The following is a 21,775-nucleotide window of genomic DNA, read 5'->3' as shown; positions in this document are numbered from 1 at the left end:
CTCTAGAGAGAGAATGAAAGTCGTGGATGCCATCTTGTTGATTGCAGCAATACAAAACACAGGTAAATGGAATCTGCATCCATCCTTTTGGACAAGATAGTAGCTGTCCTTTCTGATGTTGAAGGCTATTCCCTGAATCTGTTTTTGGATGTCTTCCCATCCCATATTTTCAGGAGCCAAAAACACTTCTAATTTTCCCTTATTTCTTATACACTCCACTTTTTCTTCTCATCTTAATCATTTCCTCTGGACATTTATACTCAAAACTCTTGTTAATTTTTTCTTTTGACTCCAGGTCTCCCTCTTACCATGGCCTCTCTCAGTATCCTCCCCATCACAGCCAAACATTTCAGCAGTACTTGTCCCAGATATTCACCATGCACTCACTTCTCACCCCCTCCAAGCTGGCTCTGTTGTCATCATCTGCAGAAACAGCTCTTGCTGAGGTTTCCAAATGGCTTTTATGTAGTCAAGTGTACATATTGTTTCCTCATCTTGACTTCTCAGTAACAACCAACATTGTTAGCCATTCCTGAGTCAGTCATTTGTTGGATTGCTCTCAGATCCATTGCTGGTAGCTGACCCTGGAAAACTACATTTTTCAGGTTTCCTTGCCTAGTGGCTTCCAGTTTAGTTCAGGCAATGGGAAACACTGGTGGGAGGTGGGAGGACAATGAGGGGAAGGTAGAAGCCAGGGTATTTCTCCCCATTTCTCTCTGTGACCCAAGCTCCTTCTTGCAGCCCTGCTGTGATACCAGTTCCTGGGTGAAGCTGTTATATATATATTTTTTTCTCCTGCTGGTGGCTCTAACTTCAAAGATCAGAGTAGAGAAGAGCAAGGAAGAGATCTGAGAGCAAAGAGGCAAGTGACCTACACAGGAATGATCAAAATATTGACTACAATTGAGAGGTCAAGAAGAGGAAGAAAAAAGTATGCCCTGGATTTGTAAACCTGGAAGTCATTGGTGACCTCCCCTTCCCTTTGTCTCTCTAGCCGTTTAGGTAGTATCAGCTTCCTGCTGTTGCTAGGCTCTGGGTTGCCTCACACTTTCTTATTTACCTCTTCAGCAACTCCAGCACTATTGCAACTAATGCTTCACATTAAATTCCCTCCGTGAACAATTTGGGGTGGGTTCTGAGTCCTAACTAGGTCTTTCTAACCCACTGTGGTGGTTTGAAGCTATATGTACCAGAGAAAAACATGTTCTTAGGTTTAATCTATTCCTGTGGGTGTGAATCCATTCTGATGAGGTGACTTCAGTTAAGGTGTGTCCCACTTCAAACAGGATGGGTTTCAATCCTGTAACCGGAGTCCTTTATAAGAGAATGAAACTCAGGCAGAGAGAGAGAAAGCCACAGAGGTAGCTGCCAGAAGTTGAATATCCCAGAACCTGGGAGAGAAAGGGGTGACCAGGAGAGGCCAGGAGAGGTCAAGGATCACTGGCAACCAGCCACATAATGCCCCAGTCTTCAGGAGAAAGCATTGTCTTGATAATGCCTTGATTTGAATATTTCCCCAGCCTTAAAATCATGAACAAATAAATTGTGTAAGCCAACCCATCACGTGGTATTTGCTTGAGAAGCCATTCTCTACCCTTGTCGGTGCTCCTTTTCTGTCAGAGGGTCTGACCTACAAGGACTGCATATATGGGCCTCTATGTCTGATTTCCAGTTGGGCTTAACCATTCAAGAATCCTGAAAAGGAGATTAAGAGGGGGGGAGGGGAATTAGTTTAGATATCTATTTCCCCAGCAGCCCCTGTGGCTGGTTGCTTTTCTCAACGTCTCCCTCTCCATTAGGCAAGCTCTCAGCCTAGAGGTGGTAACAGCGCTGCTGTCACTGGATCTGGGATACTGCGTTATTCTGCCCTCACTTTGACCACTGCAGTGCTCTTCTTATGGTTTCCTACTATTCAGTCTCTCTACCTCACATAAACTCCTAGGGGATCTTTCTCCAACTCAAGCACTACCAGCTCCTTGTAGCCTCAAGCACTGGTTTCCAAATGCCAGTCCCAGCATCAGCAGTGAGCTTTGATCAAGTTTTCAACAAGGCCAAATTGCTCCTTTAAATGTTTTTTTTTTTATAAGAATAAAACCACAAACTTTTGTTGTGGTAACATAGATGTAAAACAAAATGTGACCCTTTAATCATGTTTAAGTGCATAATTCACTGCAATGGTTACAATTATGCCATAGTGCTATCCTTACCAAAATATTTTCATCACTTCAAACAGAAACTCTGCACCCATTGAACGATAACTCCCTGTCTCCCCTCCTGTCAGTTGCTTATAACCTCTAACCTACTCTATCTCCATATATCTGCTTATTCAAGATATTTTATGTAAGTGGAGTCTTATATAAAATATAAGTGTCATATAATATCTTATATAATATGTAAGCATCTGGCTTATTTCATTCAATGTACTGTTTTCAAGTTTCCTCCATGTTGTAGTGTGTATCAGAATCTCTTTCCTTTTTATGTCTGCATGATATTCTATTGAATGGGCATACTGCATTTTGCTTATCCATTCATCAGTGTTTGGGCACTTGGGCTGTTTCCACCTTTTGGCTGTTGTGACTAGTGCTGCTGTGAACATTGATGTCCAAGCACCTGGTCAAGTCTGTTTTCAATTCTTTTGGGTAGATCCCTAGGAGTAGAATTGGCTGGTCATAAGTAATGTTATATTTAGCTTTTTTGTTTTCTACTCTTTTAAACTTTTTAGTGAAAAATGGTCTTTATAAAATTGCAGTGATGGTAGGTGAAAGTCAATTTTTTAAATGTTCTTATTCTGCAGAATAAAACCATTAGCAATCCAGTGTCAGTTATCAAAATGTTTTTTAGGTTGTCCTGGTCTGTGAAATCATAATATCTGTTTACCACTGGACTGCAGTGCAAAATCCAGATTCCTTGGCTGCAGTGTTGAAGGTCTTTGTGATTACCAACCTTTTTAGCTCCTCTTACACAACTGCACAGTAAATAATACCTTCTCATAAATTCTGATGTGACTCACTTTTTCCCCAACTCCATGCACCCATGCAATCATTCCTACTATTCTCTCCATCTCTATCTTTCTCATTTTTTTGTTCTAATTAGATTCATGCCAAACTTTTCAGGCCTCATCTCCCCAAGGAGTCCTGATCTACCCCTACCCTCTTCCCTAATGTGGTAGATTTAATCTGTGGTAGATTGAATCACATCCCCCAGAAAAGACATGTTCTTAATCTTATTCCACATTCTTGCAAAGATAAAGTGAAGGTACTAGAAATATACCTTTGAATAGTTAAGGTGAGTCAGGGTGTGGACTCATTTGTGAGTAGGATCTTTGAAGGTCCTATTTAGGTGTGACCAAATGAATCAGGGTGGATCTTAATTCATTTCACTGGAGGTCTTATTTAAAACATTCAGAAGTCACAGAAACCAGAAAGAAGAGGACATTGTCATATGATGGCAAGCAGAGATAGAAGACAAGGAGCCCCAAGGATCACCAGCAGTCAGCACCAGAGCAAACAAGTTTTGCCAATATCTTGATTTGGGACTTCTTCTAGCCTCAAAACTATGAGCTAATAATTTCCAGTTGTTTAACCCAATCCATTGTGTGGTAATTGTCATAACAGCTGGAAAATTAAGATACCCCCTTCTTCGGTGGTCTGGGTCACTTCTTGTCTTGTATTTTTGCATATATATGTGTGTCTATCTACCCCACTGGTCTAGAACCACATCAGAGACAAGTGGCTGTGTTTGATATGCATCTATATTCTCAGTTATTCATTCTGCAATGTTTTCCTGAGTGCCATCTGCCAGCCACGTGCTGTCCCTAGGCACCACAGGCAAGAACATGAAACTCCAAATTTTTATTTAAAGAAGAAGTCAGTAGACTATGAGTGAATCCCAAGAGGACTTAGTAAGAGAATGGCTATGAACTTCGTGACCTTCAGCCTTACCTCTTCAGAAACATTGTTTTGTATTTTTGGGTACTCATATGGGTTATGGCTCAAAACATGGGGCTGTATTAAGTTGAAGTCATATTTTTACCTATAAATGAAAGATCACATGTTGCACATTTTAGGGGAAATATCAAGGGAAACTACCCTGAATTCTAGGTTCTTGCTGGGGAGAGTTTCTCAGGGGTGGAACATCAGATGATAGTACTAGTAATTCACAAGGCAGGTAGAAGTGTGGCATGGTCACATTTGATTCTGAATAAAAAGATTCAAGAGCTAAGCAAAAAAGGACACTGGCTCCAAAGTTTAAAGGAAAGTCCAGGTCATTTGCCCTGCTGTTTCTGATTTCCCAAAGCTGTAGACTTTCCTAGGTTAATGTTTGTTTCTTTGCAATGTACACATGACAGTCACTCTGGTTACTCAGTATCCAAACAACAAACTAAACCACCCTTACACAACAGAAAATGAATCCATCTGTCTATCTATTTGATGTCTCATCCAAGTGGGCCTGATCCAGAGACACCCTCAAACTGCCCCTAGATTGGAGCAGTAACCCTCCATCCCCTTACTCGCTATTCTACTTGTGAGGACACAGTCGGTGAGGGGCCCACAGATAGCTTGGGAGAGGCTCTCATTTGGGTATATCTATCCACACACATGCACTGGTGCTTCTCTGTGTTAAGTTGTGAGCTGATCTCAGATATATAGAGGAACTATACTCTATCCTTGCCCAAAGAGCCCTTGCAGTTGAAGGGAAGAGGTAGACAAGCCTATAGACAATTTCATTATAGTATGACCAGTTTGATCTGTACTATGAATAAAGGATTTCCCCAAAAAATGAGTGTTTGGGGAAGGCTTCCCAAAGAAGGTAATTCCCATTCTTTGGGAATCCTGCTTATACTTATCCTTAAAGTGTAAGCAGGACTCAGCTAGATAGAGTCAAGGAGCAAGGCATTCCTGGTACAATGAACTGAATTTGCAAAAACCCTGACATGGGAAAAATTGATTGGTGGACCTTTGGGAAGATGGCAGAATAGGATAGGTCAAGTTCACCCTTGTTCCAAAAAACAGCTATAGACGGGACAGAAAAAAGGCTAGGAGAGTGATTCTAGGGTGTAAGTGACATGGGAAAGTCTTCTACACCACATAGGGAGGTATGGGTTGAAAAAGCAGAAGAATTGAAACATAGAGAACTGGAGACTGGCCAGCTAGTGCAAACAGCCTAGCACATCCATTTGCAGACAGAGGCCTGGAGCTGTCAGGAGTGCATGAACAGGGAGATGGAGACAAGGAAGCACCAGTGTCAAGTCCCTGACCCATGTATATACCAGCACCACAAACTGTCACCAGACTGTTGTGTTCTGCCCTGTGCCCCACATCCTGCTCCATACCCATCCTGCAAATACAAAACTCTAGACTACTGAAGGAAATCAATATCCAAAGTAACTCTATCAAGATATTTACATGCCATGAAGATAACAGAAGATCACTAGCCATATGAAGATGCCAATAGATACAGTCCAGTCTAATGACCAAATTAAAATGCTGAAACAGACACAGACTTTGGAAAAACTAAATAAAGATGTTCATGTAACTTTACTAAATAAGATCAGTGGGGATGGCTAATGACATAAAGGAGATTAAAAAAGACACTAGAAGAGCATAAAGAGGAATTTGAAAGAATAGATAGAAAAATAGCAGATATCACAGAGATTAAAGATACTATAGACCAAATAAAAAATATTCTAGAGACACACAGCAGCAGATTTGAAGAGGCAGGCAAAAGATTAAGCAAGCTAGAGGACAGGACAACTGATTTTAAATACACAAAAGATCAAATAACAAAAAAGATGGAAAAATTTGAATTGAATCTCAGGGAAATGATGGACAAAACAAAGCACACAAATACAAAAATCATTGGTGTCTCAGAAGGAGAAGAGAAGAGTAAAGAGCTAGGAAGATTAGTGGAGGATATCATGGGGGAAAATTTCCTAATCTTTATAAAAGACATAAGTATGCAAATCAAAGAAGCCCAATGAACTCCAAATAAAATAAATCCAAATAGGCCTACCTCAAGACACATACTAATCAGTTTGTCAAATGCTGAAGAGAAGCAGGAAATCCTGCAAGCAGCAAAAGAAAAGCAATCTACTATATACAAGGGAAACCACATAAGACTGAGTTCAGATTACTAAACTGGTACTATGGAGGCAAGAAGGCAGTGGTATGATATATTGAAGATCCTGAAAGACAAAGAATTCCAGCTAAGAATTCTGTACCAACCCAAACTGTCCTTCAAAACTGAGGGAGAAATTAAGATTTTCACAGACAAAAAAAGGCTGAGACAATATGTCAAAAAGAGACCAGCTTTACAAGAAATACTAAAGGTAGTTCTGCCAGTTGAAAATGAAAGGACAGGAGAAGGAGGTCTGGCAGAGGGCACATAATTGAAGAGTACCAGTAAGGGTAACCTAAAGTATAAAAAGAGAAAGAGGGAAGAGAACATATAGATCTGACAAATAAAATCTAAAAGATAAGATAGTGGATTCAAGAAATGCTTTTATAGTAATAACTTTGAATCTTAACAGACTAAACCTACCAATTAAAAGATGTAGATTGGCAGAATGGATTAAGAAATATAATCCACCAAATGCTGCTTACAAGGGACTCATCTTAGACACAAGGATATAAATAGATTGAAAGTGAAAGGATGGAAAGAGATGTTCCATGCAAGTTGTAACCAAAAGAAAGCAGAAGTAGATATACTAATATCAGACAAAATAGATTTCAAATGTAAAGACATTATAAGAGACAAAGAAGAACACTATATATTAATAAAAAGGACAATTAACCGAGAAGAAATAACAATCATATATGTCTTTGCTTCCAATCAAGGAGCTCCAAAGTACATGAGAGAGACATTGGCAAAACTGAAGGGAGCAATAGAAGATTCAACAGTAATAGTAGGAGACTTCAATGCACCACTCTCCATAGACAAAACAACCAGACAGAAGATCAACAAGATAATAAAGAACTTAAACAATCTGATAAATGAATTAGACCTAACAGATATATATAGGTCATTACAGTCCAAAACACCAGGATATATATTCTTCTCTAGTGTTCATGGACCATTCTCCAGGATAGAGCTTTATAAAGATCTTTATACGTTAAAGGTTTTTAATAAATTTTTTAAAAAACATTGAAATTATTCAAAGCACTTTCTCTGATCACAATGGAGTGAAACTGGAAATCAATTACCACCAAAGAACAAAGAACTTTTACAAATATATGGAGATTAAATAACACAATCTTAAACAATGAGTGGGTCAAAGAAGAAATTGCTAGAGAAATCAGTAGCTATCTAGAGATGAATGAAAATGAGAATACAACATATAAGAACTTATAGGATGCAGAAAATGTTGTGCTGAGAGGGAAAGTTATCGCCCTAAGTGCCTATATTACAAAAGAAGAAAGAGCAAAAATTGAGGATTTTACTGTGCACCTGGAAGAATTTGAGAAAGAACAGCAAACTAACCCCAGAGAAAATAGAAGAAGAGAAATAACAAGGAGAGATATAACAAATAACAGAGAGAAATAACTTTAAGCAGAGTTAAATGAATGGGAGAAAAAAAGAACAATAGAAGCAGTCAATAAAAACAAACATTGGTTCTTTGAAAAAAATCAATAAAATCAATGGGCCACTTGCAAGGCTGACAAAGAAAAAAGAGAAAGGATGCAAATAAACAAAATCAGAATTGAGAGAGGGGTCATTAATACAGATCCTGAAGAAATAAAAAATAAATCATAAGAGGATACTATGAACACCAAGAAATGAGACAACTTAGATGAAGTGGACAAATTCCTGGAAACATACAAACAAGCTACACTGACTCAAGAAGAAATAGAGGAAAGATCTCAACAAACCAATCAGAAGTAAAGAAATTCAAACAGTCATCAAAAACATTCCTACAAATAAAAGCCCAGGGCCAGATGCCTTCACAGAGGAATTTCATCAAACATTCCAAAAAGAGCAAACACCAATCCTGATCAAACTTTTCCAAAAAAAAAAAAAAAAATGGGAGAAAGGAACATTACCTAACTCATGAGGCTAACATCACTTTAATAGCAAAATTGGGTAAAGAGAAAGAAAACTACAGACCAAGCTCCCTAAAGCACATAGATGCAAAAATTCTCAGTGAAATATTAACAAACTGAATCCAACAGCACATTAAAAAAATTATACACAATAACCAAGTAGCATTTATACCAGGAATGCAAGGATGGCTCCACACAAGAAAATCAATTAATGTAATACAGAGCACATTAACAAATCAAAAAGAAAAAATGTACAATCATCTCAATTCATGCTGAAAAAGTATTCGACAAAATTCAACATCCTTTTCTGATAAAAATGCTTCAAAAGGTAGGAATCAAAGGTATCCTCAATGTGATAAAAGGCATATTATGAAAAACTATAGCCAGCATCTTACTCAATTGTGAGAGGCTGAAAGCTTTCCCCTTAAGATAGGGAATGAGACAAGGATGTCCTCTGTCACCACTATTATTCAACATTGTACTAGATGTTTTAGCAAGACAAATCAGGCAGGAAAAAGAAATAAAAGGCATCCAAATTAGAAAGGAAAAAGTAAAACTTTCATTATTTGCAGGTGACATGATACCACACTTGGAAATTCCTGAGAAATCTACAAGAAAGTTACTCGAGCTAATAAACAAATTCAGCAAAGTGGCATGTTATAAATTAATGTACAGATATCAGTAATGTTTCTATATACCAGCAATGACCTAACTGAGGAGTCAATTAAGGAAAAAATCCCATTCAAAATAACAACTAAAAGAATCAAGTATCTAGGAATGAACTTAACTAGTGGTGTAGAAAACTTGTACACAGAAAAAAGCATAACATTGTTAAGTCAAAGAAGATCTAAATAGGTGGAAAGACATCCCATGTTCATGGATAGGAAGGTTGATTCACAGATTCAATGAAGTACCAATCAAAATTCCATCAACCTACTTTGAAGACTTGGAAAAGCTAGCTACCAAATTCATCTGGAAGGGAGTGATACCACATAGATTAACAAGCCATCCTGACCAAAAGGGGGAAAAGAAGTGTAATAAATCAGGTTTCAGTATCTGAGAAAGTTCAAAGAAAGTCAAGAGGCTACACTGGAGGTCACTCTTATGCATGCTTCAGTTAGACATTTCCACTTATCATAACTTGCCAAACCCCAATCAAAACCATTCCTGCCAATCCTAAAAAATATGTATGACATTATATAAGATTCTACAAAGATTCCATGCACTAGGGTAACTCTCCAAAACCTACAACATCCAGATGGGTCCCTGGACCTGATATGTCCCAAAATGCAGAGGTGCCAGCCTTTCCAGAACATAACTAGTTCTATCCCCCATCCCATATTATTGACAGCCCCTTCCAATATGAAAATGTTGGAATTGGCATAACCCAAATATCCCTAAAGAGTGGGAGGAAGATTAAAGGTGAGAGTGGAGTTATACAGAGAAAGTCGGGTTTAACAAATCAATGAGGGCTGAATCATTATACTGATATTTCCTTTAGCCTTTGCTACCTTAGAACACCTAGAAATAAAAACCTAAACCTTTGGAATTGTAACCCATACCAAACTCTGAAATCTGTTCTACAACTAATTGTTGTGACGTGCTTTGAAATTTAGTTTTTTTTTTGTATATATATTGTTTAAAGAGGAGGAATATAAAAGAAGATAGGATTTAACAAATGATCATGACTGTTGAATCACTATATTGATATTTCTGTTGGTCTCCAGTGTCTTGGAGCAGCTAGAAGAAAAAAAATTGTGAAATTGTAACCCATATCAAACTTCAAAATCTGTTCTATACCTGCTTGTTGAAATGTACTTGGACATTTATTGCTCTTTTGCATATACATTATATTTCACAATAAAAAAAATTTAAAAACCTGAGGTGGGATTCATTATGACTCACTCAGAGACATCATTTTATAGAACACAAAAGAACTGGCTCCTGCCACTCTAGGAACTCAGGTCTCAGTTTGTCTATCTGGTCTATGGAAAGATCCACTATAATTTTCTCTCCAGTTCTGAAAACTTCGGCTCTTTGTGCCTTGGATTGTTCCACACTCAAAATGGATTACATATAAACAATATTCATTTGTGATTTCATCAATTCAACAAACTTTTTGAACACCTATGTAACAAATACTGTTCTAAACAATAGGAATGTATCAGCAATCAAACAAAAAATAATACCCCTGTATTAAATATCTAAATACTTTATAGAATTTAGTTGATTATCTGCTACATCCCCTCAAAGCTTTCTCTTTTCCCACCGTTCACCTTTGACATAACTGAGTTATCTATCCATTCCATTGCCCCAGTTAGACCATGGACGTAAACCACAACCTCTGTATTGGTTATCTGTTTCTGCATAATGAAACTTCAAAATTTAGCAGCTTAAAACCAACAACATTTATTATTCTATAACCCAAGTCAATCAGGTATCCAGAAGTAGACTTTCAGGAGGGTTCTGGTTCTCATGAAATTGCAGTTAAGATGCAGTCAAGGCTTAACCAGGGCTGAAAGATCCACTTCCAAGATGTCTCACCCACATGGCTGTTGAAAGATGACCTCAGTTCCTTACTGGCTGTTGGCAGGAGGCTTCCATTTCTCACCACTCAGGTCTCTCAGTGTCTTCACAACATGGGAGCTGGCTCCCTTCAGAATGAATGATATAACACAGAGTAAGGAGAAAGCCAAATATCTTTCATGACTTAAAGGCAAAAGTAGCACAGTGTCACTTCCACCATAGTCTATTTGTTAGTAACAAGTCACTAAGCCCTGGCCACATTCAAGGGGAGTGGAATTAAGCTCCCACCTCTTGAAGGAAGGAATACCATTGAATTTTAAAACTACCAGAATCCACCCACTGGCCAGAAATTATTTACATTCCTTCCACACAAAAAATATATTCACCTTCTCCAAACATCCTTCAGAAGTCTCATCCTACTACAGAATTGCTACAGAATCTTATCATTTACATCAAGTTCAGGTGTGGATGAGGCTCCTTGGGAGTAGTTCCTTAAGTACAACTTCTTGAGTATAATTCCGCTCAACCTGAAGACCTTTTAATTTAAGAGACAAATTATTTTCTCCTTCCCCACCATCTCTATACCAAAGATAATGTAGTGGAACAGGTGATAGACATTCCTGTTCAAATGGGACAAGAATAGGAGGCATACAGGAGTCACTGGTCCATAGCAAATTTGAAATCCAACTGTGCAAATGTTGAATTAGGACTGAGTCTGACTCCTCCCCAAGAGTGTTTCCCCATGCTTTTGATTTTACCTGTTGGGCTCTTGATTCTGCTCTTTGAATCATCCTTTCTTTTCCATGTTTGCATGTTTGCATTTATGTCCTGCTTCCTGCCATTAGAATTTGGGAGCTCCAAAGATCTCTTTTCATTTTTTACTGTCTCTGACCCTTTCAATCCAAGCTGGCAGTGTCTTGCCAACTTAATTATTTTAAAAAATGTGTGGGTCTTCTGTGAATCTTATAAAGCTTCACTCTTTTAGACAATTGCCACCTGCAAATCTCCTTAAGATAAGCCCATGGGATTGTGCTGAGACTGCTGATAAACAATATCTTTAAGCTTCTCAGAAGTCCTATTGGCTAAATGAATGGTTCTCTGAGGTACAACAGAGGACCATTTTTTCTCTCACTGCTATCTCCAGCACCTAAAGGAATGGCAGTCACTCAGTAAAAAGTTGCTGAATAATGAATCAGATGGATGAAAAGATGGAAGAATGGGTGGATGGATGGATAGATGGATGGGATGGTGGATGGATGAATAGATGAATGGGATGGTGGATGGATGGATGGATGGATGGATGGATGGATGGATGGATGGATGGATGGATGCAATGGTGAATGGATGGGCAGATGGCCAATGTGCCCCATAGATATATCAAATCCTACCAGCCAAGTGGGGCCCCAAGCAGATCCAGTAACCTTCATACTTGGAAAGCCATTTAAAGGGCAAAGCAGGGAATACTGTTTCTGGGATCATTTGATTAATACGTCTTCCTCACTGGAATGTAAGGGCAGGGACTGTCAAAGACCCATGGGAATTCTCCAACCCTTACTTCAGGGTCTTGTATCTAGAAGGTCCTCCATAATATTTTTTGAATAAATCAATGAATGTTGGGGACCTGGAATGGGAACATATCCATTATTTTGCAATCTGATATCCAAGCTATCTTAATTTAGAATTTAGATAATGTATTATAATCTACCTATGTTCTCCAAGAAAACGATGATAACTATGCAAGAGTGTTAGAAGAAACCTCTGAGGGAAAATCGACTGTGAGTCAGGGAGCCTGGGAGAGCCATCAGACTGTGATATAGGTCTGATCCCAGGAGAAGGAAGAAGAGATACAAGGGAGTTGGGAAGGAGCATCTTGGACTGCTATGCAGTTTTAAAGAAGTCAGCAAGGTCACTGGGAGTCTACAAGTCAAAGTTACCATCACCTAGAAATAGGCTCTCCCCTGCGGCTGGGTAGGGAAACAGCAGAGAATTCCAATTATCCAGGTCACATCTTTAGGTCAATAGACCTGATAATTGGAAACATCATGAAGACGTGAATTCTCATCAATATGAGGGCCACCTTATCTGTCTTAAATCCCTTGGCCCTCATTTGAAACTCCTGAATCAGATTCAACAGATCAGGATAAGAAGTAATTCCATAATCCCATAACACATGCCCTGCTAGCAATGGTGCCAGCTGAGCCCTATTCCAGGTTCATCAGTCTCAACACTGAAATAATTTAGAGACAAGAGGGCCAGAAGAGTAAATAGTAAACTTTATTAAAGAAAAAGAGACAGCATACACATTAAATGCCCAAGGGAGGGACATACACTGAGTGGGAGTGGTTTAGCTTGCTTTATAGGAAACTTTTACTGGTGGTGTTTCCATAGTAACCTTTGACCACCAGGAGCTTACATACTTTGTATTAATCAGGTGCTTTCAGGATTAGCATTGTTTCAGAAAGACATAACTATTGTGGCCAGTGCATCACATATCCAAAATTTGTATTTTGGCAAATATTTAACACTCTTTACAACCCCAGGCTTTCTATTATTAATTAAGAGTTTCCTCTGGGCCCATGATTTTACAAGCTTTTATGGTTTGGGGAGGTTTCAGGGCTTTAGGGGAAATTTTTGTCCCAAGAAGTTTGCAGCTAAAGTTTGCAGTCTGTTTTAGTTCCTTTGGAGTTAGATAAGAAACAAGGGACTTGCAGTTGTCTGTTAACTATTTCAGAGCTGGATAAGAAAGCAGAAACTAGCAGTTGTCCTTTTATCCTGTTTCAGTCCTACCTTCCCCCCCTACAAAAAAAAAGAAAAAAGAGTTAAATTCCTTTAATCCTCAAGGGAGTTTGAAGGGTGATTTTTTTAATGTTTTTGTAGAGTTGAGAGAATATATGTAGGAACGTATGTAATTACTGATGATGTTGGGAGCATTGGGTGATATTGGAAAATGCAAAAACATTATTACATTACCATCCAACCTGTCCCACCACTCTTACTCATTCTTACAATTTTTCCACCACCTCCTCCGCATCTGTCCTTGAGCATGGGAATGGGAGTTTATAGGTTTTCAAGCTTACAATGTTGAAAAATGAGAATACAATAGCATCTGGGGGAGGCAGGTATGTTCTGGCTTGCTTAGAGCTGCCCTGTCCCCTGCTCATTTATTTTGTCATAGATTGCTGCTTTGCTCACACTTCAGTGTGGACAACCATCCTATGTGCTGGTGTGCAGTTCAGTCAGAGGCGTTCTGGTGCCCAGGGAGCCACCTTTAGTATCTGTGGTAGTTAGTCAGCTGTTAACTTGGTCAGGTGAAGGTGCCTAGTTCTATTGCTGTGGACATGAGTTGATAGCATGTGAACCTCATCTGTTGCTGATTACATCTGCAGTCGGCTAGAGGCATGCCTGTTGCAATGAATGATGTTTGACTTAGGTGGCTGGTGCTTAAATGAGAGAGCTCAATGTAGCACAGCCCAAGCAACTCAGCTTACCTCATCTCAGCACTTGCAGCTCAGTCCAGGCCTTTGGAGATGCAGAAAGAAATCACCCCAGGGAAAGTTGTTGGAACCCAGAGGCTTGGAGAGAAGGCCAGCAGAGACCATCCTGTGTCTTCCCAAGTAAAAAAGAACCTCAGTTGAAAGTTAGCCACCTTTCCTCTGAAGAACCAACAAAATGAATCCCCTTTTATAAAAAGCCAATCCATCTCTGGTGTGCTGCTTTCCAGCAGCTAGCAAACTAGCACAGCATCTATCCAGACTGAGCTGATCCAAACAGATGCCACAGATGGGCGGGTCCTGTCTACATGTACTCTAACAACAGAGAAACCTATAGAGAGGGGATGATTATAGACAGTATTAGATTTAAGTAGGTGCCAATTTGGGGACATGGGTGATAAACACTTATTATTTAATTGCTCCAGTTAACTGAAGACAGTGGAAGAATATTTTATGGGAGGCTAGAGTTACCTGAAGCTGTAATGTATTTCTTAACCAGCAGCTTGTGGAATGTTTTTATAGCCACAACTTAAGGAAAACAGATAAACTTAGACAAAGCAGGAAAGATACCTAAGGACTTAAACATATATGTTTAGTGGGTGCCTAAATAGTAAGGATTTTTTGTGTGTGTGAGTAAAATTATTGTAGAGGTTTTTTTTCCCATTCCCTTTAATAAATATGTGAATACTTTAGTCAAAACAGATTTAGGAACAACAGATTAGGTAGAACATAATTTATGTGCTTGCCTTGCTTTTTTTTAAAACTCTCTTTTTGTTTAAGTTGAATTTTTGACTTCTTGTTTACTGGCAAACCTTTCTAGAGAAGCATTAAAGTGAAACAAAGTAATTGACAAGGAAATTTAATTACAACACTGAGTAGTTTTTAAGCAACTTATGATATAATGAATTTAACTATTTTAGCACTTAATTTTATAAGGTGAAAGAGAAATTTTTTTCTGTTTGGAATAAAAAGACGTCCTTTAAGACTAGTTCCTCCTTCCACTCTCTCACTCTTGGAGCCTCCAGGCTGGAATCTCTTCTTCCTGAGGCATGAGATGGAGTTCTGTAGGAGGTGACGTCTGGTCATTCAGAGAGCTTGTTTCCTTCCAGAAGGGCCATAAATGGTTGACATATTTTTAAAACTTTATGAATTGCTAGATCCTAGCAGTCCTACAAGAACAAAAGTTCCTCTTCAGGACACTATAACAGAATTCAACCTTAACATCATGACATCCACAATGTCCAATGTAAAATAAAAAATTGCTAGACTTTCAGAGAAACAGGAAAATATTATCCAATTGAAAGATAGAAGTTAAGAGAAACTGACCAAGAGATGGCCCAGATATTGGATTTAAAATACAAGTACATGTCAGCAGTTACTATGAAGTAGTTTAAGATTTTGATGGAAAATCTGGACTTAAGGGTTGAAGAAATAAGGGAGACTCTTAAAAATGTCTTAAAGCAAATTCTAGGATTGTTCTAGTTTGCTAGCTGCAGGTATGCAATATACCAGAAATAGAATGGCTTTTAAAAAGGGGAATTTAATGAGTTGCTAGTTTGCAGTTCTAAGGCCGAGAAAATGTCCCAATTAAAACAAGTCTATAGAAATGTCCAATCAAAGACATCTATCCAGGGAAAGATATCTTGGTTCTAGAAGGTTGATGAAGTTCAGGGTTCCTCTCTCAAGTGAGAAGGCACATGGCGAACATAGTCAGGGCTTCTCGCTCATCTGGAAGGGCACATAGTGAAAACGGCATCATGTGCTAGCTTCTTCTCCTGGCTTCCTGTTTCATGAAGATCCCCGGAAGGTATTTTTCTTCTTCATCTCCAAAGGTTACTGGCTTGTGGACTCTGCTTCATGGTGCTGCAGTATTCTCTGCTCTCTCCAAATATCCCATTCTCCAAAATGTTTCCTCTTTTATAGGACTCCAGAAACTAATCAAGAACCACCCAAATGGGTGGAGACATGTCATCACCTTATCCAGCTTAACAACCACTCATGATTAAATCACATCTCCAGGGAGATGATCTGATTACAGTTTCAAACGTACAGTATTAAGTAGGGATTATTCTGCTTCTGTGAAATGGGATTTCAATTAAAGCATGGCTTTCCTAGAGGACATGCATCCTTTCAAACTAGCACAAAGAGTAAACGGTATAATGCCTGAAATGAAAACATTAAAAAATTTCCAGTAATAGGAAAAAGTGGCAACAAATAAGAGATTTAGCCTTACAAATTGCAGCATTGGTAGAGAGAATAGAAGGAAAAAATATTAAAATAGTTGGGGACATTGAAATTTGACTTTTAAAAGAAAGGAAATCAATAAACTCAGTAGCAAATTAGGTAAGCCTGAAGAGTATACTGGTGATCCAGAGTGAATCACAGGATCACAGGAGAAGGAACCTAAGCAATGGAGATGACAGACACAGAGATGGCAATACCCAAAGCAGATGTCAAAGAGGAGTGGAACAGGCAGAATGGGGAGGATGAACTAGTCAAAGAAATGAGACAGGAGAAAAATCTTCAGAATTTCAAAAACAAAGAGAAAATTCTAAAAGCTTCCATAGAAGAAACAATTTGATAGATGAAGGAGCAGAACTCACATTTGCAGCAGACTTTTCATCAGCACCACCAGATCTCAGGAAGTAGTGGAGCAACAGCTTCAACATTCTGAGAGAAAACGATTTTGAACCATAATTTCTATGTCAAGCTAAGTTAGCATTTAAATGTGATGACGAAATAAAGGCTTTTTCAGACCTGCAAAGCCTCAGCAAATTTATTGCCCACAAGTCTTCCATGAAAAAATTACTGAAGGATGTACTCTCACTAAATGGAAAAATAAACCAAGGGGGAAGAAGAAGACATGGGATTCAAGAAAAAGTAGGTATAACTCTAATAGATTCAAAGCATGCGGATGGGACACAACTGGTGATGGTCTGAGTTTTCTGTTTATTAAAGAGGTAAAGGTTGCGGAGCCAAAACCAGATGAAGAACTTAGAAGCTCAGGAAGAAGAGTCTTCAGAGTGGAAGGAGAAAGAAACCCCTGAATTGGTGGAAGAAGAGGCCTCAGAACTGGAGGAAGAGGAGGAAGGAGTAACTTCAGAACTGGAAGAGGAGGGAGAAGAGGCCCTAGGACTGGAGGAGGAAGAGGAGAAGGAGGAATGAGGGGCCTCAGAACTAGAAAAGGAGGGGGAAGAGGCCTCAGGTTTACATGAAGAACAAGACTCAACCTTTAGGGGTCAAACTGTAGCAGATACAAGGTATGAAATTGAAGGAATACCCAGGGATGTTAAAAAAGGTAGAGGATATGGAACCAAAGGAGGAAGAACCTCAGAGTGGGAAATGGAAGAGGACTTAACATGGGAATAAAAAAATACCTCCAAAGGAGAGGAGCTAAATCTACCTCCAAGAATGAGAAAGAAGAGGCCTCACATGTACTTAAAGAAATTGCCTTTAATTTCTGTGTTTGGGATTCTGATAAGAAACAGCTGGGAAAACACCAGATGGCAGACAAAACCCAGAAGGAAGAGAAAATGGCTATGCTCCAAAATCAGGAAATCAAGACATCCTCTCCAACCTTACATTTAACCTCTCCTTCAAACTCTCTGGAGATAAGTTATGGTAAACAGAACAAGCATTCATATATAAATTTGACTACTCCATCAGAAGTCACCGAGCTTTTAAAGAAAACTGAGGAAGAGAGACACAAAATTCTGCAAATGGAAATGCAAACATCCAAATGAGCAGACTTAATACAGGATACAAAGGAAAACTTGAGAAAACTTAAAAATAATAGTTTCAGAGAGATACAAGAAGCAACTGGAAAGGTTTAAAATTATCATTTAAAGTTTTGGAAAGTAAAAACTTAACAGACGCATGCAGTAGCAGAATGGATATACTTGAGGGAAAAAATCAGCAACCTAGAATCTGAGACTACAATGAAAATGGCCAAGCATATAATAAACAAAGGCTAAGAGACATAGAGAATAGAAGCAGAAGCTCTAACATTTGTTTAATAGGAATTCCAGAAAAATATAATAAATAAAATGGAGGGGAGGAAATACTTAAACAAATAATTGAAGAAAACTTTTCAGAGCTAAAGCAAGATTTGAGCCTTGAGATTATCAGTGCCTACCAAGTACCCAGTAAGATTGATGAAAAGAGACTCACTCTTAGACACATCTTGGTGAAATTTTGGAATGCCAGTGATAAAGAGAAAATCATAAAGGCTTCCAGAGAGAGAAAATAAGTAACCTACAAAGGAGCAAGAATCAGATTGACAGCAGATTCATCACTGGCTACACTAGATGTTAGTGTACCCAGTGCAGAAAAATCTTTTTCCTTCAGTATTTTCATGGGGCAATATCCTGAAAGTTCTGCAGGAAAAAGATTTTAAACATAGAATCCTATACCCAGCCAAAATGGCATTCAATTTTGAGGGTAAACAAAGATATTTTTGGATATCAAAGAATTCAGGAAATTTATTTCTTACATATGCTTTGCAAGAATTACTGGCAGATATATTATAGCATTCCAACATGACTACAAATACAGACATACAAAATCTTTTCCTCCCAACACACACATCCAAAATCAACAGATAAAACTGGAAAATAAAACACCACATCTCTACCCAGGAAATGTAGATGTACAGCTAAAAACATACTTGGGGCTGAGGGAAAAGGAAGGTTATAAGTGCTATCTGGATGTTGGTAAAGTTAAAGAGTATATTAAGAAATGTAATGGGTAACCATCACAGGTTGTATAGGGGTAAACTTTCTATAGCCACAGAGGAGAAGGGAAAATGTGTTAGTATAACCATAGAACAGGAAAATACAGAGGGAAAGAGATAGAAAAGCAAAGGAAAAAAGATGGCAAGATAAGTAGTAGCAAATGTAAAAAGTTGAAATTCTATCAAAAGAAGAATATTTCATAAATTATCATTTATCATGGTGTATATTTTGATTCTTTGCATTTTTTCCTTTGAATATGTCTAATCTGCTTATTGATAAAATTTTCTGTTTTGCATCTTCTAAAAATAAAGATATCCTTTAAGATTCTACCTTGAAAAAGAAAACTGTTAAAGGTTTGACAGTTTTGGTTGAAACAATATTTGGTTTCTGATTTAATTAAAGTGGAGGAAAAGACTTAGCTTTTTCAAAAGTGAATTTTGTCTTTAAATAACTAAGGATACACCAACGTTAACACAAACACATAAAGTTATTTTGAGCAAACATCGACTCTTTGCTCTTTACAGTCACTACTTAAGGAAAACTTTTTACTAAAGATGGAATAATAATACAAGAAAACTTTGTCACTTCAACACAAAACTAAGTTACAGGTTTGCATTAGTGTATATAGAACCATCAAACTTTTCTTAACCTTTCCATGAACCTTCTACAACTTTCTATATCCATTCAGGGTTTGTCCTACATTTTCCTCTTTCTGTAACAATCATTCATTGTTTTAAGACAAAACAGCACTCCTTTTCCTTTCTTTTTTTTCTTTTCCTTTTAATTAAAAAAGACAGCCGACATTCTTTATATCCTTCATACTTAAGTTACCAAAATAATTTTGGAAACTGTCTCCAAGCAAACATTTCACAACATCCAATTACCATTAAAATAAAACTTGCTGTAATACACTGAATGCATTTTGAAACAGTAACAATGCTGCTATTTGCCACTTAGTTTGTGCTTACTGTTCTTTACGTTTTGGTCTGGGTTTACATCTCGGTGGGCAGCACTAAAAGTATGGCCTGGATTCTTTCTGGTGATGAAAAGAATGTTTTTTTCTTGTCCCCTGGGGTGAGGGCAAACTTGAGGCAAATAACTCTTTCAAGGAAATTTGACTTTTAGAAGGTGCAAATAGAAACTGAGAATTTGGGTGTTTAGCTCTGTAGAAGTAAGCTTTCAGGTTTTTGCTTTGGCAAACAGCCTATTATTTGGATTTGAGCACTTAATGCCTTTACTATATACCTTCCTAGAAGTAGGGTGGGATGCTCTGGTATTATTAGAAATTAATGATTAAAAGAATACTATCAATTTGGCAGGGTAGAAGTGGGGTGAAGGCTCGAGCCTGAGACTTCCATTTACTTCCTTAGGGGAGAGGGCCAGAGTGAGAGGTCGAGACAGAATATATGGCTCTTGTATTAATTTAAAAAGTAATGGCCTTTCCTGCCATGTCAAAGGGTTACCTGAGGCTTGTAGAGATGGACGTTCATTGCTGAAGCCCAAGGAGTTATTGGCCTCGGGCTGCTTTAGCCTTGAGCAGGGCTCTTGGAGAGGCCTCACTCCCCCTTGAGGGCTCCACGCACTCCTGGGCCCAGTGTGCAGCTCTTTAGCATTTGGGGCAGGGCCCTGGGGGCTTTCCTCATCATTGGACTTCTTTTGTCATTGGGGGCATGGTCACTTCCAGTGCCCTGACTCTCCTCACTGATGGCAGGTTCTAGGCGTCTTCTGACCAGAGTGTCCCTGAGGTGGCTGCTTGCCATTCACAGTTAAAGATTTGCCTTATTCCGTTCTCTGCTTGCTTTCTCTTCCTCTGCAGTCCTGTCCTGGTTATCAAAGGCAGAAAAGGCAGTATTCATAAGGTTATTCAAAGGTGTTTGGGGCCTGAAGACATCTTTTGCAGTTTTTTTCCTTTATATTTGAGGCTGACTGGCCTATAAAGTAGGTTTTAACTTAATTTGTTCTTTTTTTTTTAGAGTCTGGATTTACACTGGTATCCTCTTATAGTTTCTACTAGCTTCCCTTGAAACAGAGCATGTTTTCCCTTAATTATGCTCTGTAGAATGTTGTTATTGACAGGATTGATAATACTGTTTTTTTCCACACCTTTTATAAAGCAAGTGACTAAATGGTTCCGTCTTGCAACACTTGACAGACTGGCTTACAGAGAATGAAAAGAAAGCAGGTGGAAAAATAAAACAGGTGGAGATAGCAAACTTTTGCATCCAGCAGATCACTATCCCCTGGTAAAGGAATTGCTGAATGTATTCGGGAGGATCTGGTAAAACTGGTTGGGGGAGGGTCTGCAAGGTGTGGCGGCAGGTAAAGAAAGAGTTCTCTGAGAGTTTACCAGTGCAGCGGTGGAGAGGTACAAATGGCACTCCTGAAGAGATGGAGAAAGCTAAAGAAAGCAGGAAGGAGAGGGATGCTGGAGAAGGGCAGCCCCGATATAAGGGGGAGGACAAGGAAGGTGAAGTAAGGGAAAGAAGTGGAACGGAGGAGAGAGAGAAGAAGAAGTGGGGTAATGGGAGCAGGGGCCATGCAGGGAGAGCAGTGGGGATTTCTTTGGCTTCTCCCAATAACTTTTACCAAAGGTGGCTTCAGCCTGTGGCCAGCACAAAGAGCTGGGGCTCAGTTTCAGCTTTGCACCCTGTACCTCTCCAGCTACCCGGGGCAAACAAAAGCCAAGCAGGGAAAGAGCAGGAGGGGTCTTGACCAGGCACCACTTACAGGATAGAGGTCTGTGGTCCCACAGAAGCAGTGGCTGGGGAGGTCCCATAGCAGGCACCGTCTCCAGCATCAGATGTATGCACCACACCATCGTGCACACACTGGCAGAGGCTGGGGCATCTACTTTGTCCCTTTAAATGTTGGATGCACTGCCTATATTTTGAAAAGGAGAGAATGAGAGTGATGGAGCAATACTCACTCACTGTGGCCTGGCATTGCATATATCCATCAGCTAAGTATATCTCTGCAACACCTTCTC

The sequence above is a fragment of the Tamandua tetradactyla genome, chromosome 9 (genome assembly GCF_023851605.1).
Source record: "Tamandua tetradactyla isolate mTamTet1 chromosome 9, mTamTet1.pri, whole genome shotgun sequence".
Lineage (NCBI taxonomy): Eukaryota > Metazoa > Chordata > Mammalia > Pilosa > Myrmecophagidae > Tamandua > Tamandua tetradactyla.
Note: the sequence above shows the minus strand (reverse complement) of the source record.